This window comes from Podarcis erhardii, assembly GCF_964252035.2.
Source record: "Podarcis erhardii genome assembly, chromosome: 4".
NCBI classification, from domain to species: domain Eukaryota; kingdom Metazoa; phylum Chordata; class Lepidosauria; order Squamata; family Lacertidae; genus Podarcis; species Podarcis erhardii.
The window spans coordinates 35,211,964-35,231,374 of NC_138508.1; the positions used below are offsets into that span (position 1 = coordinate 35,211,964).

The 19,411-nt window shown below is 41.2% G+C and overlaps 1 protein-coding gene across 6 annotated transcripts in view; it reads right to left on the bottom strand.

The window, feature by feature from the left end:
• Positions 1-13,592, bottom strand: part of COL8A1 (collagen type VIII alpha 1 chain) — a 94,139-nt gene extending 80,547 nt beyond the window's left edge. For 5 of the 6 annotated variants that reach the window (XM_081859696.1, XM_081859701.1, XM_081859699.1 and 2 more), the window contains exon 1: positions 13,341-13,591. The gene's annotated coding sequence lies outside the window, so the exon portion shown is untranslated. Of the gene's footprint in view, positions 1-13,340 lie in introns of all 6 variants that reach the window. The other variant, XM_081859702.1, reaches the window with a different exon arrangement.
• Between the last annotated feature and the right edge of the window lie 5,819 nt (positions 13,593-19,411).

Here is a 19,411-nt window from a genome sequence, read left to right on the forward strand (position 1 = left end):
CAAGGGAGCCGGCATACAGCTTCCGGGTCATGTGGCCAGCATGACTTAGCCGCTTCTGGCAAACCAGAGCAGCGCACGGAAACGCCGTTTACCTTCCCACTGGAGCGATACCTATTTATTTATTTGCACTTTGACGTGCTTTCAAACTGCTAGGTTGGCAGGAGCAGGGACTGAGCAACGGGAGCTCACACTGTTGCAGGGATCCGAACCACCGACCTTCTGATCGGCAAGTCCTAGGCTCTGTGGTTTAACCCACAGCACCACCCATGTCCCTCCCCAGACATACAGCCATGCTCACACATGGACAGCAGGTCCAGGGCTGGGGTGGGAGGACCACATACTCTTGTGGTGGGGCCAAAAGTGCAGTTCCTGGCCCCTTTCCACTCATTTCCTCTCTTTGTAAGGAGTGAAGAGGAGAGCTATTGTGAATTCTGGATGTGCCCCAATGGTGGTGGTGGCGGCGGCGTGTCCAGGTTTCTGATCCCCAGAATATGGCAACCCTATGAAAAGGGTTGCCCACTCCTGTGTTAAAGGAAGCTTCTTTCACCTCTTTACCATTTTGCTGACTCCTAAACATGGAATCTGTTTTTAAGCACATTGTGGGTATATCCCTTCCATGATTATTTAGGGCTTGTATATCTTCAGAGAGTCCCATCAAAGACCCCAGTCAGGATGCTCAGAACTCCACAGATATCTCCCCAATCACATACACCCCAAAGATTTCTCTGATGAAAATAGGGATGTCTTATTCCATAAAAATAATGATAGTAATTTTATTATTTATACCCTGCTGATTTGACTGGGTTTTCCTAGCCACTCTTTGTGCCTTTCAACATATATAAAAATATAAAACCTTTTTTATATCCCATAGAAATGCTGGAAAACTGAATACAATAGCTGTGCACAAATGGTTTCTCAGAACTCTACACCCTCAACAGTGGGCAGAGAAACTGCAGGCGTCATTTCATCTATTTTCTCCAGGGGAGAAGAAATTCTCCAACAGCTTCTCAGTGTCAACGCTCCTTATTAGCACTAGTAGCTGCAAGGGTTTTTTCTTCTTCTTCCCCTCAGGTTTTCTCTTCCCCTTCCGCACCCTTTATTTTATGTTGCCACTGCCCTGGCAACAGCAGCAATTCTTTCAGCGACCTAGTCACCATTTTTACATCTTTCACAGTGACCTAGATCTAGCATCATTCCAGGATATATAGTGTGTGTGTGTGTGTGTGTGTGTGTGTGTGTGTGTGTGTGTTTCCCCCCCGAGAGGAGTGGGAAGGTAATGGCAGCCAATTAAAAAACATGGTGAGGAATATTTAGAAAAAGTCAGCCATGGCCTTTTCTCCTTGGCGAGTGGGATAAGAAAAAGAGACATCTCAGAAAAAATGTCTTCTGAGAAATTTCAACTCAGCTCTACTGAATATCTCTTGCTCATTCTGCAGCTGCCTGAGGCAAGCAGCCAAAATCTATTTTTCTGCCTGTATGATGGATCACAACTCTGCATAGAACTGGAGTGGAGGCATAAAAACTAAGGTGATGAGAACCAAAGAACAAAAGTTGGAGTGGAGTGTGGCAGTGAAAACAGATACCCCACCCCCACCCCGACCGGCTTCTGCAGTACTTGAACGTATAGAAAGTTACAGGATTGCAGCAGGAACTTAGGGGACATGCACTGTTTGGAAACAAATCAGTATGTCTCCTCCAAAACATTTGTAGTCACAAATAGCATGGAAAGTGGGATCGCGTATAACTGCCCTGCTACAGCCATGAGCACAAATCATAATAAATGCACATTAAAAATATGTCTGGTAGGATAAAGCCCAAGATATTTAAACTTACTAAATCAAAATATATTCAATAAGACAAACAGGGAATTCACTAATTTTAAGAATTTTCTTTTTTTTTAAATGGAAAACTTGCCAAATAATCAGTAGGCCATGGGGATCAGTATGCCATTAGACCACCAGGAAAAAGGAAGGTGACACCACAGGAATTCAGCAGAGAAGCTGAATGAATGAAATAATGGAATTCATGCCAGAATTCTGAAAGAAAAAACATGAACTTGATGTAACTAATTTGAAGTAACCATTGCCTCAAATATGTAACCGTCCTGATATCTTGTGATGAAGGACAGTATTTTATTTATTTATTTTAACAACAACCTACCATTAATATTGACAGCTTTAGCTGAAGAATAAGAAGTTGCTATCTGAAACACCGGAATACTGTACATACAACAGGCCTCAGTTCAGTAGTTTGCAAAGAAATTATTTTAAATAACAGACATGGGTTCTGAATGTAGGTTCTGAAATACAGCACTGACTGATATCAACTGGGTTTGTTGTTGGGAGACAGGTATATTTTGAGATGGCAGGCAACCCTGTATTGAATACAGTAATCTGTCTCTGCTATAATGAAAACCACCAACTCAGAGAGCAGAATACAAGACCCAAGGGACAAGGCATTATGCAAAAACTAGCCCTACATAAATATACTCCTAAGAATGTTGACAGACACAGTAGTCATAATGCAACCACACCCACATTTGCAGCATATATTCAAACCACTATGGTACCTCTTTAAACAGTCATAGCTTCCCCCAAATAATTATGGGGATTGTAGTTTGTTAAGGGTGCTGAGAGGGATTGGGTATTAAAACACTCAGAAAATCGTAGCTCTGTGAGGGGGAATAGGGGGTGTCCTACTAACTCTCAGCACCCTTAACAAACTACAGTCCCCAGAATTCATTGCAGGAAAGCCATGGCTGTTTACAGCAGTGTCATAGCACTTTCCTTTTATGGTGTGAAGGTTGCCCATATTCAGTAGTTATTGACAGAAGGTTGCTTTGGTTACTGCTGCACTGGCAGGGCCTAGTTTGCAGAGTGTTTTTGGCTACCAGGAACTCTCTTGTCACAGGAGTGCCTTCCTACTGCAGTTGTGGAGAAGACCTTGGAACAAATGATCGAAGAAACATGCACAGACATAGCAGTCATCCACTTACCGTGTACTCGCAGCCTTGGGAATAGTGTGCGCAGCCTTAGCACTGCAAGCTGTTGGCCACCCAGCCAGACAGCAGAGAGAAGTGGAAAACAGAACACCAGTGAATTCTCAGAACAAGAGGGCTGGATGCATTCAGTATCTCGCCCCCTCACCAGAACCAGAAATGAATAACTTTTGCATGGATCTAAGGGTATTTGCGTGCCATGGGTTATGTCCATGCTACAAATTCAAGCCAACTCCATCCCAACAACCAACCCAACCCTGCCATAAAGAAAAGTCTCAGAAAATAAGCATCGTATTTCAAGAGGTGTCACAGAAAGTGCCTATAATACAAACTGGGGTTTAAGCTGCTCTGTTCTGTTTTTCTGCTGTATGTTTTTAGAATCCGAAATGTGAGCAGCTCTGAAACTGTCTTCCTTCTTTTTAAATACTTCTGATACTGCCATTCGCAAAACCACCAAGGCGGTGTGCAAAAAATATATATTCTATGATTCAAATCCCCACTCAGTCACAGGAACCTTGGCCAGTCACTGCACTCTAAACTACCACAGGGTGTTGAGGATAACACAGAGAGGCCATCCTGAGGAACTTCTGGAATAAATGGAATGGAATGGAAGAAGGAAAAACTCTGTCTCATCACCACTCATTGTCTTCCGCAAAACTTCAGAAAAATTATGTCATTTTGCATGCCTTTACAGAACTCATCTTCCTTTGACAGAATTAGCAAGGGCAAATTACCACTAACTCATCTATGAAATTCTGCTGGCAAACAGCAGCTGCATAGGGTTGGGTAAGAAATATATTTTCCATTCCAAAAACAACTGCAAACTTCTTATTTCTTTTCAACTGGGAGAAATTTGATCTTTTAAACGTTTTGGTGGGTTCTTTTAAAACCGAAATTTCAGAAACATTTGAGATGAAACATTCCAGTATGACATTTTTAAAAAATGTGTAAATGTTTTATTTTGTTTGGACATTTTGGAGACATTTTGTTTTGACTTGCCGAAACAAAATGTTTTGACTCAACACTCATTGGCTTGAGAGGGGCCTAAAGCCTGCATTTTTGGAACATGCTCAGCTAATAACTATTTCAAGACACCATTACAGGGATCACTCAGCACATCATCAAAATCTTCAAGTGGAGAGTTGAAATCTCAGTCAATCTGTAGGCCTTGGGGTGGTTCATCCCAACTGGCCAGCTGCAAATAACAATCACAACTAGTCTGCCTCAGTCTCAGGGATTTTTCATCCTTACATGACTTTTTACTGCTTGGCTTTTGTAACAAAGAAGCACAGCATTTTGCTGTAGGTAGCAACCTGCTCCAAAGAAATTGTTAAGATCACTCATTAGATTTAGGCAAGAATTGGTTTAAATGCAGCCTGCTTCTATGGCAGAATGGGATATTACATCCTAGCCATCCCAGGATGAATGCTGTTAAACCACTGGGTTGTATATAGGGATGGGCTAATCTGTCAGTTTTAGTTTCTCACAGTTTCTTAAGTTCAAGACTTCACATTTCCACATCAGTTTGCAATTTAAAAAGAGACTTCCAGGTTAGCGCCATTGGCAATGGCGGCATTCCTCTGACTGAGAGGAACCTGCTCCGTGGAATTCGGGTCGTGCCGCCGCGGCGAAGGCGGAGACCCTTTAGAAATCCCAGGCGGATGAAGCCTGGGAACGTGGGATTCGGCTGACACCCACAGGGAAACCCCTTTTTGGGGGTTCCGAAGTGACGTGGGGTGAGCGGCGCGGTGTTTTGAATCGACCGCTATTTTTACGGAGTGAAGCCACGTAGCCGTTGCCGGAGAGCGCTGACTTTTTCTTGTGGACAATTGGATTTCAAACAACAACCCGTGAGTAGAATGGAAATTGGATCTTTAAAGTATTTTTAAATTGGCACCGATCGGGGAAGGTCTAAACAGGAAGTCCGCCTCCCCTTTCTGTAAATAAACTGAAGCAAAGAACCTGTTAACTAAGGTCATGGAGAGTTTTATGTAAAGGATTTAAATTCCACTGATTGAAACTACCATCAATATTTTATTTTTTTTTGAAGCAGGGGAGCCTGCAGGAGAAGGTTAAAATTCGGGAATTGAAGCGCCACTTCCCTAAACCCGGGAGTGGTCTGTGAGAGCCCGCTGATGGTGAATAGATAAATTTGACAGCTGTCAAGTTAGCTGTCAAGATACAAAAGAAGGACTTTGTTTCTACTGTCTGTTTTTGTTACAATCTTACATTTAAAAAGAAGGAAGGAACTGTTACAATTTAACGTATGGGACCTTTGGGTCTGTGCTGGAAGGAGTGAAAAGTAACTTGAATCCCCCTAGAGGGAGCTTTGGGATATTGTCGTAAGGAAGCAGCTAGGAAATTGCTTTTAAAGATAAACACCTTGGACTGAGAAACACCTTGGACTGAGAAACACCTTGGACTGAGAAACACCTTGGACTGTTTAAGGATGGCGGTCGGGAAGGAAAACAAGTGTGAACTGAACAGGACATTTTATCTCTTGGGAAAGCTGCAAGACCAGATAAATGTTATGGCTACTAATCTTGGGAACAAAAGTGGGTATTGGTAAAGAAGTTGACAAGAACTCGGCACAGGAACCTCTTCCAACTGAACAAATTGAAAACAAATTGAAAAATTTGAGAAGGAGAATCATGTTGTGATTAAAGTGATGAAAGGGAGAGCCGTAACCCTAGAGAGGCAAATGGTGGACTACAATTTGAGGCATCACATGATGGCAACTAGGAGAAGCAAATTTTTGGAGATGGAAGCCTGGCTTGGTCTGGAAAATGAAAGACGGAGAGATCACCCTATGTGGAGATCAAATGAGCTTTGGGATACAAATCTCAGCCAGGTGGAGGCTGGAGTTTCGGGGGCCTTTGGATTTGAAAGGAGTGTGAAACAAGATTTGGAATATCCTATAGGCCCTGTTTTTAACTATGGAAGTTTGGCAGGAAGGAATATGATTACCGTTGGGTTGGAGCTTCCCCAAGATCTGGTTTTCAACACCAAAGATTGTCAAAAAGACCGGCAGAGGGGACATGAAAGAGACTTGAGAGCCTCGGACTTGAGATCTCCAGGTTGATGGTTTTCCGAGATTGATGGAACTATTGCTAGGGGCCGAAACCGGGGAGGGGATCTGGTGGAAGAAGATTGGGAACTTAAAGTGTATATAATATAATTTGGTTTTTTTTCTTTTAATGAGAGATGGGAAAATCGTGGAATGGAATCTTTTTTGACCCTGGGGAAAATGTTTTAAGAATAAGTACAGATATATAAGTTTTGATGAGAAATAAGATTAAATAAAGTAAAGGTGGATGGTTATTTGGTGAAAGAAAGAATGGGAAATTATAGTATATTAAGATAAGATATATGGATAAGGATAGGATGGGGGATTTGCTGAAATATCTATATGAATTAGAATACAAAGAGGGGAATTATAGTATGTTAAGATAAATTATTAGGATAAAAACAAAGTTGGAAGGATTTGCTGGAATATCTAATTGAATTAGAATACAAAAATGGGAGGCGTGAGGAAGTCAAGGAAATAAGTGAATGTAAGTAAGTGAGTTAAAGGTTTGACTTGTTTTTTACTTCTTCTTTTTTCTTTTTTTCTTTTTTCTGTTTTTTGATGATTTTTTTTATATGTACTGTTTTTTCTGTTTTTTCTTCGACTGTTTTCTTTTTATCTTTTTTCTGTAACCTTTAAAATCTTAATAAAAAATTATTTTTTAAAAAAACAGTTTGCAATTTAAAATGCTTGTGAAAATTAATCAGCATTTAAGTCCAACTTTCTCCTAATAAGTACAATTTTTGACGCATTTTTGCCTAATATACACATTTCTGCAAAGCATTTCCATAATGTAATGTTATTTTCATTTATCTATGCATGGTACATGGACTGGTACATGACATCTTGACATCGTCTTGTCATATTACATAGCAGTCAAGTTTGCAGCCCTCATGACCAAAGCAAATTTAAGCAAAATAAAAGGATGAAGCTAAACATGGAGGTAGAATAAAGGTTTTAAAAATTGCTTAGCTTTCCCATTGAAAATAAGATGTGTGTAATACAAGCCCATGCATGTTTATTCATAAAGAAGTTTACAATTGCAACCTAAATCTTTGGCCAGATCATGTCCCATGAAAGCACAACTTACAAAGGAGTGATACTAGCAGTTCCAGATGGTTCAGTTCTGTTGCGCTCAGCTATCATATAAAATGTGAAGCCCTCAACTTGTTTTTTGATCTCTCTGGACTGCAATTCCATTCTGCGTGTAGAATAAGTCAAGTCAAAACACTGCAGCATGACCAATTCATTAGATCATTAAAACGGCAAAAAGAATCTTACATCTTCCTGTCTTCTGTAACTCCTAATTCAACTTGATGAAATGTGGCACATGTAAACAAAACGGCTTGCAAAGCAGACAGTGTCTTAATGTGGGAAAACAAGTTTGTGTGTTTCCCTGCATATTTAAAGCTATTAGTTTGTCTGGTAAAAATCACCACTGGTAAACACTGTATCACTTTTGCCCCTTGATATAAACCACAAACAGAACTGATCAATGCACTAGAAGTGAGAAGTGACAAGGTACAAGGGGTGGGAAACCTGTGACCCTCCAGTTCTTTGTGGACTCCAACTCCCATCAGCCTCAGCAAGCATGTGCCAAAGGTTGGGGATGATGGGAGCTGGAGTCCAACAGTATCTGGAGGACTGCAGGTTCCTCACCCCTGCATTAAAGCAAAAACTCTAAGAAACTTGTTAGTCTGGAAGAGGTCACTTGTGCAAATTAATATGGACTAGATCAGCCTTCACCAACTTGGTGTCCTCTAGATGGTTTGGACTAAATCTTCTATCATCCCCAGCCAAACATCTGAAGGACACCAGACTGACTGGATAGTGGAAGAATGCCAATGTGAATGTTGTACATGCATTTTAGCCAATATGTGGTTCCAGTCAAATGACACACATCAAAAACGTACATTTGTGAAAACAATCTTACAGGATGCCTGGTCATGCTATTGGTTCAGCCTATTAGGATAACATCTGAGGGCAGGAAGTGGGCAACATATCAGGAGAGCACATTGCAGGTGGTAACACCTGAAACCAAATATTGGCTCAACTGGACAGAGACCAGAAATCTGTTTCTAATGGGAAAGCCCTGAATTACACAAATAATACAGAAGAAGGCTCTTTTGAATATGTGTCAAGACCCTTTCTCTTATCACTGAATAACTAAAGCTAGGTTCCGCATAAGGGGTCCCACTTCCACATACATGCCAACAGCCAATAAGTGTGTGATAAGGTACCAGAAAAACGCCATGACACTCAGACCCCTAGTGGCCAGGAATTCTGCCACACACATACAGCTTGCCTGCCCAAGTTCTTCCTGCAGACTGGGAGTGGAAAAACTTTTCATGTTTGTAGGGTTACTGTCTCACAAATGTTGAACACTGTCACAGGGCATGGCTGGCATGCATGCCAGAGTGAAAGGGGAGTGGTCAGTAGGCACATTTCTGTTATCCACACACAATTTATTGAATTCCTGCCATTGCTCATCTGAACTAAAGCCAAGATATTTTTCTGAGAAATTATCTTGTCCCCCACTTTTTCCTCACTCCCCTAAAAAATGAAGACTACATTGCATAATTATCTCCAAATATTCTCCACCATTTTAGTTCATTTTTCGTGGTCACCATTCTCCCCCACCCCACTGCCCTGGAAGACGCAAAATGATGGCCATGCTGCCATGACAACTGCCTTTGTTGCCAGTGAGCAGCAACAGCAATCTCACACCCCCACACACTATAGGAAATAAACAGAAGCTGTGTTAATACCACTGCTAAAGGTGAGCCCCACTCCTAGCAACCTGCTGGAGAGTTTCTCCTCATTCTAGAGAAACTTGGCAAAATTGTCCCTCCAGTTTCGCCACCCACATATAGGGTGGAGGGTTTTGACAGACCATTGGCACACAACAGTAGACCACTGTGGATTTAGAGGAATTGACTTTTGAGACAGAGGGTTAGGAGTTTCAGGTAGGTTTGAATCTAAATATCTCTCATTGTAGGCATTAAGCACTGCCTGGAACTTTCCAGACCTCATATTCCTGTCACGGGCTGGCCAAGTCAGAACAAGGCAGATGGATGGTTTCCTGAGTACCCAGGGGAGGGCTCTGGTGGGATGGGGAAGTCTCTGCCACAGTTGGGACAGCCTGAGGATGAGGATGCTGGGGAGGGTCCAGGTGGGGAAGGTTCCTTCAACCTGAACTCTCGCCTTACCTATCTTCACAATGTGAGCCACAAGCCCTGCCTCCCTCTCCACAGCTGTTTGAGCCTATCACACTACCCATCCCAGCACCGCCAGACACTGGAAGTATCCCTGCCTCTCCACCTTGTATATTTTTTTCTGGTACTGAGGAATGCTCCCTGATGCTATTAGGCATCAACAGCATCAGTGTGTGTGTGCATGTGCAAAATCAACATTGTGTGATCTCCACAATCGGGACCAGTGGAAGATTCCCATGGAAGGTTGTCCAGGGTGGCCTGTCTAATTTTGTGTGATTCCATGTTCCCCATGACAGCCATTTTTTGTTATCCCCTCTCCCCTGGAACTATTTTGTGTCTGGAACCCTCAACACACTCTCAAAATTGAAAATGTGCCCATTGGTCCAAAAAGGTCAGCAACCACTGTGCTAAACCATAGTTTAGTATTACACCTGGGTGAATATCACGGAGCAGGGAGCCTTTACTGTAAAGAATGCTCAAATTAAACCAAAGTGTTTTTCCAACAAAGCAGGGTCCCCCCCCCCTTTCATTCAACAGATTTAAGAACAGGCCTTCAACAAAAGACTGAGAAAACCACAGAGAGAAACAAATTAATATATCCATCTGAAAAGAACTATGGACTGTGGATAACATTCAGGCAGGAGAATATCCATCAGGAAAGCAGCAGTTCACTTTGCCTTATTTGAAACCCAACTGTTAGAATTCAAGAGGGCTCAAAGCAAGTCAGAAAGCTGTAATTTTGGAATTTATGTGGAAATTACAATCATCCCCCAAATATAATAGCTAACAGCCTTAAACATAGGGGAAGCAAATGTTAAAAATGACTACGTATCACAATGAAATAAACCGCTGACTTTTCTTTGAACTCCAATGAATTCTTGAGAGAGCCAGAACACTGCAGCTAGGACATTTGGAGAGTGCGAGAGGGAAGGAAAATCTTCTGAACAGAAAATATGGAGCAAACTGTAAAACAGGTCAAAATACTATTCTGTCATAGAGAATGTTCATCCAACTTGGATGGCTTTACAAGAAGACTGGAGAAATTCATGGAGAATAAGGCTATCTCAATGGCTATTAGCCATGATGGCTATGCTTTGCCTCCACAATCAGAGGCAGTGATGCTTTTGAATACAAGTTGCTGGAAACCACAGGAGGGGAGAGCGCTCCTATGATCCAGTTTGGCCACTGTGGGAAGAAGATGCTGGGCAAGATGGGCCATTGATCTCATCCAGCTGGCTCTTCTTATGTTCTCTTATGCAAGAGGCATTCAAATTCTAGGCTGGTTCTAGACCAATTATACTCCAAGTTAGACCCATTGAAATAAGTGGGGCTTAGGGGTGTAAACTTGAATAAAGTAAGGGGGACAGGTAAGCCTTGCCTTGCATAATCGATCACATGATATGGCACCCCCCCCCGTGTTAATGGCAATGCCCATCAACTTTGGGGGGACCCAGCCCCCTCAAATATTTTATTGGGGGGGGGCGAAGGGACCTCAGCCCCTAAGAGATGGCTCCTATGGTGGGACTTATGTAAGCCATGACTAACAAGTCCCATTGATATCCTCCATAGGTCGACTCTACATATGAATAAGTCTGGACCCAACCCTCTTTCCGCAGTGAGGCGATGAACAATGGAGTAAGTATATTCCAGGAAATCTCAGGTCACATCTGTAACATACAGTTAAAGCACTCTTATTCCAGTTTAAGAGTCATGGCTTCCCCCCCCCCCAAAGAATCCTGGAAACTGTAGTGTCTTAAGAGAGCTGAAAGTTGTTCTGAGACCCCGGCAAACTACAATTCCCATGATTCTTTGGGAGAAGCCTTGACATGTGGTGGAATGAAAGTGCTTTAAATATGTGGTGTGGATGTGGCCACAGCAGTCCTGTACACACCAACACCCTGTGTCCAACTGGAGTGCCAGGAAACTGCTGAGAATACCACCCTTTTACAATGTGGTACATTTGTGTTCCACTTCTGTGCTCTTTTCTTGATCTAACTCAACAGCCTTTCCTGCATTGACCTCACTCTATAGATGGATTTCAGTGCCAATACTGCCATAAAATATATGGTTCTAACAAGCTGCCCTCCTCCCTCCCCAAAAACACATTTGGAGATAGATAATCATTTCTGAAGCTAGGCACTGCTTAATTTCCTCTGGTCAGTCCAATGCTGAAAAGTGACACTTCTCTGAACTCCTGACCTATTTTTCAAGGCGGGAAAGGCACCTGTAGGAGAGTTTAGTTTGTATCAGGAATATTCCTCTTTGCTAATCAAAAATCTGCCACTACACACTACAAAAGCAAACAAACCAGCTCGATTTACAGCAGTGTCTCACTTTCAACACATGCAGCTATTCTGTGTTAAACACATTTTGTCAAGTGTTTCCTTCTGGGAATACTACTTGAAGTACATTTTCAGACATATTTGGTTAAGAAAAACTTGCATGATAAATGGAATTTCACAGTAGGATCTTATTTTAACCTGAATTCTTCAGATAGCGCATTCCTTAAATTATAGCCTTGCAAGTTTCCCCCCCTCAGTTGTATGTGGCTTGTTTCATTTTATTATTTTTGCTAAAGACTAAAACTTGATTATCAATATCTATGTAAATAATAATAATAAAGAGTGTGCTCAAACAACAGTTTAAGAATAAGGAAATAATTTAGGAATGTATTGAGCTATTCTTGTCCAAAAAAAATGTGTGCACAATTTGTTTTTCAAAAAGTACAGATTCGCCCCCCCCCCCCATCTCTAAAGCTTAGCAAAATGTTCTGTACTTTAATAGCAATTTCAGAGGACATCAGACACTTACGTAACTTTCGGTTGGACTTTTTCCTGCTACTATGAGATAAAATTTCAGTTGCTTACTCTATAAAAAGAATTGCAATGCTTACTATATCAAACCACACCTCCCAAACTAAATTAATACAGGATTTGTGGCATCCCACCAACTGTGTGGCTGCATTTAGAGAGAAACTGTGTGAAATAATATTCAGTAATAGGAAAGCAGGGTTCAGAAAAGGAATGAAATGGCATGGATCTGCCTTAAAGAGTACAAAAATGTTATATATAAAGCTACGCAGCCCCTGTTTTTCTGGATACAGTTAACTGCCCCTACTTACACAATACTAATTCCTGATCACTTGTGTTTCTATGCAGGCATTCCTGGATTAGGGTTTATATGATGGAATTCCTTTAGAAAGGGGACTTATGTGGCTAATGCCTTGGCTCACTTGCAGTGTGAGAATTGCCCCCAGAAAACGAAATGCATTTCTGTGGACAGACAATTAGAGGGGTGCATTTAAGAAATGCTTTCAAAAACCTCTGCTTTTAATGCCTCTAATTCAGTGCCAGCACTCTTTCTATTGAGGCTAGCATATGTAAACATAACTGGCTCACTGTTGGCCCCTGCCTAAGAAACATGTGGAAGATCTATTGCTTTATGCTGCTACACAGGCAGAGATATCTAACGCAATTTATCCCTTAAGAAGGTGCAGCACAGCTTGTCCTCTATTTTCAGGAATTGGGACTTCGATCTCGAGGCATATTCTCAAGGTTCCTGGCTTGACAACTTCGCTCCGTTGTCAAACACCCACCTGACCGGTGTTCCTCCACGAAGGCAGCAATCCAAACATGCCTTATTTGCAGAGCAATAAAATGTGCGAAAAGATGCTCTTTCCAAAAGTTAGGAGGGAGCTTTCCCAAATATGACAACAGGCCCTTTTCCTGGTATTAAGGAAAATCTTTGCACTTCTTGAAAGCCCACATTTTTGTTGATAACTTAATGACAGAAACATAGTTTAACACAACAACAGAATTTTAAAATGTTAAATAACATTTCCAGGCATGCTGCTTTATAGAGACATATAAAATACAGAAAGGAAAAACACTGCCACAGATGTTATACATTTCCTATTAATTTAAGCCATTTTCTTTCATTCTGAAAACAGTTTGCTACTTGTCAGCATCCCCAGCCCCAAGAGGATTATTAGCAATGCTGGCACATGTCACACAACAACATCTGGATGCAGCTGAAGCAATTGAGATAGGAGCATTCTTACCTTGAGTTTGCAAGGTCCCAAAGAGGGGAGATCACTGGCTCACCACGCTGGGAAGACTGAAAGAGTGCTCTGATCAACTGCCGGTAGCATGCAGTTAGCTTTTATGTCCAGGTGGGAGGAGCTGCTGTTCAAAGTAGGTGGGCAGAGAGCAGAGTCAGGCAGTAGCCAGAGGCGAGTAGCAGTATAAATACTTTTCTCTAAGGGATGAAGAGGGTGTCTGGCACCTGGGGGAGGGAGAATAGCATCCTGATTTAAAGCAGATCCACATCATGCATTTAAAGCACACCCAATGCCTATTTAAAGCACATGATGTCATCCCCACCAAGGATCCTGGGAACTGTAGTTTGTTACGGGTGCTGGAAATTATAGTTCTATGGAGGGAATTACAGTTCCCAGGATTCTTATGGGGGGGGGTCATTTACTTTAACTATATTATGTGGATCTGATCTTAGTTTTTATTGCCCAATAGGTTGTAGGATGGTGTATTATAATTGTTATTGTTATTGTTATTGTTATTGTTATTGTTATTGTTATTGTTATTGTTATTGTTATTGTTATTATTAACTACCCTTCACCCTAAGGTCCCAAGGCAGGCTGGAGAATTCTCCTAGGCTGATTCTGAGTTTCTTGAATACGCTGCAAAGCAGAAATGGTAGCACTCTTTAAGGTGGTGGGTCCTTGACTGGTATTGGAGTTCTGGCAAATGTCTAACCTTGTTGCCCTACAGAACTGGCCCTGACCTCTGATATAAACCAAAGTAATTTTCCACCTCTGAATTATTTTTTCTTGCATTCGTCATTATAAAGAAAAATCAGACTTTTAAAAAAATTCTCTTTATAATTAAATAACCTGATTCCTAAATAAATAAATAAATCCTGCAGATAACTTTTTTTATTCAACACAGCACCATTTCAGAAGTAATTCCTCTTCCTTTCATTTTATTTATTGACTGTAGGATAGAAGACATTAATGATTTCTTCAGTTGTCAAGAGAGATATTTATGAACAAGTGGTCTGAGGCAACATTCCATCTTCCACTTATCAAAGACCTCCCAAAGACTTTCAGGCAGATTTATATTTGAAAGTGTCAATGTTGAAGAACTGCATTTTGGAAGAACAACTGATTTACCTTATGAATTCACAAAGTTAAGAAGTGGATGCTGAGAACAAAGCTTTTTTATTTGTTTCTCTTTGTATTCCAGCTTCTCCACTGATGACATGATGCAAAAGGTGTTTAGAATTTTTTCTTCTGTGATGGCCTGACACTATTGATCTCAGCATTTAATCCTTCCCACCTAACAGTGACATGGAAAGTTTGAATACACAGCCGCTGAAGAGTCAAAAACGATGGTCTTTTGCAGTTCTAGTATTTTCTGCTGATTTAGATAATTGCATATAATAACATTTCACTTAGGGGTTGAGCATCCATATGTGGACCGAGTATGACTAGCAATTGTGACTATATTTATGTTATAAAGCTATCAATTTAAGCTGCATATTTTATTATGTATGGAACAGATTTGTATAATTTGCATTATATTCACAGTTCTAGGGTGCTGGTGCTAGAATAGAATGTTGTGGATCTCTCTGGGCAGATTCCCAGAATGCCGCTCAAATGATTCCTCTTTGCTTTCTCTCTCTAAAATTGCAGAGAAACCACCTATTATGGATGTCCACAGGAATTTTGGGGGTTTGGGGTTTGTTTTTTTCAGGGGGTGAAGTAAAACACTGAAAGGGGGAGCAGGCCAATTTCTCACATACAAAAATGTGTCTTTAAATTTTGCCTCATTCCTCAGGTTCTACCAATGGCAAGAACGTACCGGTACTCTTTTTTTAAAAGAAGGAAAGAAAGAAAGCTGGTAATCATGGAGTTATAACACCGGTCCTGAGAGATCTGCATTGGCTCCCAGTACGTTTCCGAGCACAATTCAAAGTGTTGGTGCTGACCTTTAAAGCCCTAAACGGCCTCAGCCCAGTGTAACTGAAGGAACCCCCCCCCCCATTGTTCAGCTAGGACACTGAGGTCCAGCTCCGAGGGTCTTCTGGCGGTTCCCTCACTGCAAGAAGTGAGGTTACAGGGAACCAGGCAGAGGGCCTTCTTGGTAGTGGTGCCCGCCCTGTGGAACGCCCTCCCATCAGATGTGAAGAAAATAAGCAGCTATCTTATTTTTAAAAGACATCTGAAGGCAGCCCTGTTTAGGGAAGTTTTTAATATTTAATGCTGTATTGTTTTTAACACTTGATTGGAAGCTGCCCAGAGTGGCTGGGGAAACTCAGCCAGATGGGCGGGGTATAAATAATAATAATATATTATTATTATTATTATTATTATTATTATTATTATTATTATTACTCATCCATTATCACCAGAAAATATTATTTAATATTGTGCATTGCTCTAGGATCTTTTGATAAAGTGTGGCATATGAACTGAATTATTATTAATATTAGTATTTTATGCCAAATAAAATAGTAATTAAATAAAAAATGAGGTTATAAAATGGTGCTCACCAAAGAGGTTATAGGAAACGTGCAATGAGCTGTGCTAAGTTCACCTGCTTAGTAGGTCGTTGACCATGTCAAAAGCACAGATCTTTAAAAATGGGAGTGTGAAGGGTTCTACATCTGTAGAAGCTGTGCAAATCTTCCATTTTTCTATTTTAAAAAGTCAGAATTTCTGAGGTAAGAACAAAAGTCAGAAATAGTATTGGGTCAATTCAGGAGTACAGAATTTTATCCCAGCAAGTGCCTGGATTGGATTGGATTTTTATAATATATGTGTAATCAGTACTTTTATTCAAGGGGGGGGGAGTGCCGGTACTACATACCCTTGAGTACTCCCAGAAAAGCGCTTTGTGTTATGGGTTTAACTGTTTTTATATATGCAATTGTTTTGACGGCTTTTGTATACCCAGTTGTTTCATATTTATTTTTATGTTATTGTGGAATTGCTTTGAGATGCTTCAAAGGAAAGCATTAATCAATGAAATAAATAAATGTTGCTTTTCGCAAAATGGAGACCACTCATGTGAGGAATTATTGTTCACCGCCAAGCAGTTAAGGCCTTTTCCAAAAAGGAAATGTCATGTCTTGGCTGTGGCTTGGGTGATTGATATGATTGCTCAGCACTTGGTCCTTTCATGGGTACACAGCAGTTGAGAACATAGCCTGAAGACTGTTTCCAGTCCTGGGAACCCGCCTTGCGTGGACCATTTTTAACATGTTTCATATATATTCCATTTATTGTAATTTATGTTACGTTGTAAAAAGTGCCGAGTTCTCACTCAGGCCCGACAGATGAATTTGTTACCTTAAGCCTATTTTTAATGCAAACATGAAGCCTAACTTCCTTTTCTCAAGAAGATATGGGCAACATTCATGTCAGTTAAGAGTTACAGTGCCACATTTAATGGGCTTTTGTGTCATAATGGTTGGAAGGGAATTGATCTATAATGAACTGTTTATGAAAATATTGGTCTCTGGCAAAAGAACCAGTATGATCACAATACTATCTGATCGTTCTGTCTAGCCCATCTTCCAAAGATGTCAATGGAACGGCATTTAAAATGGTGAAAGGATTATTTTTTAAAGTTTTCTTTGAATGTAAATCTCACATTGCCCTTTAATAAAATGTCTGACAAAGGCCTGATTCTGCAGATTCACACAGTTCAACCTACTGTGTGCTGTGGGTGGTAATACTTCACAATCTGCTGCTGTCTCTACATCTTCTACATAGTGATTCCTATAGATAAATTTTAAGGGTTCAGTGTTATACAACAGAAACTAAATCCAATCACGACTGCACTGGCCTTAATATCAACATATTCCAAATTCACAGACAGACTTGACCCTTTAGTCTTACCACTTGAAATAACTGCCCTTTATCTGTCTGACTAGCCTGTAAGTATTTTCTACCCTAGGTCAGAAGACCGTAGACTGCTGAATTTTCAAGACCAGACTTTTTTCTTTTGCTAACCCTCCTTGATTGAGTTTGATGGCAATAGTCTTGGGTCTCTAGTGCATGTTTCAGCTGCTGGACTGCTGTAAGAGAAAGATGATGCAGAAATAGATAATATAGATTGATGCACATTATAGGGAAAACACAGACATATTTGAAGCTACTCATACACTGACCATTAAGCTTAGAGCATGAGTGGAAGTTCCATGCTGCCTTATTATTCTTCCACAGATCACGTTGTCAAGAAACAGGCTCTCTCCCCGCGCCTAAGAGATCTTCTCATTTTGCACATTCAAGTTATGGTATTGCTGCTCTCCAGAAATAATCCATGTGTGTAGGTTAAATAAGTTCAGAGTGTTAGCAAAGTGAAGAATCACTAATTAACAGTCTCCAACAGATCTACATTTTCTATTGAAGCCTGTAACTCCAGCCTGTAACTCCTCAACTTTTTGCTGATTTTGTTATTTTGTGTCATCGTTCATCTCAGATTTGACAGCTTCTCATATCTTTTTTCAGCCCCCCCCCATTTGTTGGTATTTATTTTGGATTTTTTATAAGTATCCAACTGTTCACTTTCTCTAAAACACTTTAATGTTTATGCTCAGTGTATTTGTAAACACCAAGCCAAGATCATTCTGCCCTGAAACCTTTAGGATACGTTCATTCCAGCAAAAGATCTACTGCAGCCATTTTATTTTATTTTAGTAATACTCTAGCTATGAGTAGATCACAAGACTTAAAACAGCAGCACTGTAGCTAACCTTGGAAGAGAAGCTCAGGAAGCCACTGTTTATTGCAGGAGTGAGGACCCCATGGCCCTCCAGATGCTGTTGGACTCTGACTCCCATCAGTCCCAGCCAGTATGGCCAATGGTCAGGGATGATGGGAGCCGTAGTCTAACAGTATCTGGAGGGCTATGGGGCCATGTCTGGTTTATACTGAGCACTCCAAACAGAAGTTAATGGGGCACCTGTTCAGTTGCCAAACTATGTTGCTTGAAAATGTTTGCCATCACCCTAAACATCAGGACTTTCAGAGGGCTCCATATGCCTCTTGGAGTTGCTTTCAAGAAATACCTTTTCCTGGCCTTCCAAGTACAGTGGTACCTCAGGTTACCGATTCTTCAGGTTACAGACGCTTCAGGTTACAGACTCCGCTAACCCAGAAATAGTACCTCGGGTTAAGAACTTCAGGATGAGAACAGAAATTGTGTGGTGGCAGCACAGCAGCAGTGGGAGGCCCCATTAGTTAAAGTGGTACCTCAGGTTAAGAACAGTTTCAGGTTAACAACGGACCTCCAGAACGAATTAAGTTCTTAACCCGAAGTACCACTGTAGCTGCAGCCTTTCCCTCCCTTGTCTACCTGCCCAGACATAGTCATGTTGCTCATTTTGTGGCGCATCAATAACTGAGACAAACCTCTTCCTGCTTTCAAAAGCTTCATTGTTTGGTTGCCTGAAAGCAATGCTTTCCTGTCACAATGAAGCTGGCAAATGGTTCTTGGTGGCAGCTGCCTGTCCTGTCCCCGCTCGACGGCGGAGAAGCAGAGGCATGCTTGGCAGGTCATCTCTTTAATTCCACTGGGCAAATACTTGCCAACTTGGGCCCACAGGGGAACAGCAGACACAAGTAGCACTTTCAGTTGTGCAGGTGGCTTGCGGGAGCTGACGCCCCTGGTCCCAAAGGTATGCAAGAATCAGATATGTTCCAACAAGGGATCCAATTCCAAAATACACTTGTGATTGTTGTGAAGGAGTGAGGATTATCTCTCACTGCAAAAGAAACCTGAAGCTCAGAGGGACCTCTGCTCTAATCTTGGCATGGCAAAAGACAAGGAACTTAAAACAGTGTTATGTTAAAATCAATTCTTTGTCATTTCTTAACCCTGTGCTTATATTCAGTTAACAAGCAGGAATCTCAGCCCATTATGTTTTCCCTGGAGCTATTTCTGTTTAAGAGAATCATTTCACATTATGCCACAATCACTTACCCTCAATAGCCAGAAGCTATGTTGATGGCTGTGAGTTAACCATAACAGCTCTCCCTTGCTGCTTGCCTTCTTAGATGTTTGACTTCAGAGTCTCTCAAGGCTTGGATTGGAAAACAACCCTTTC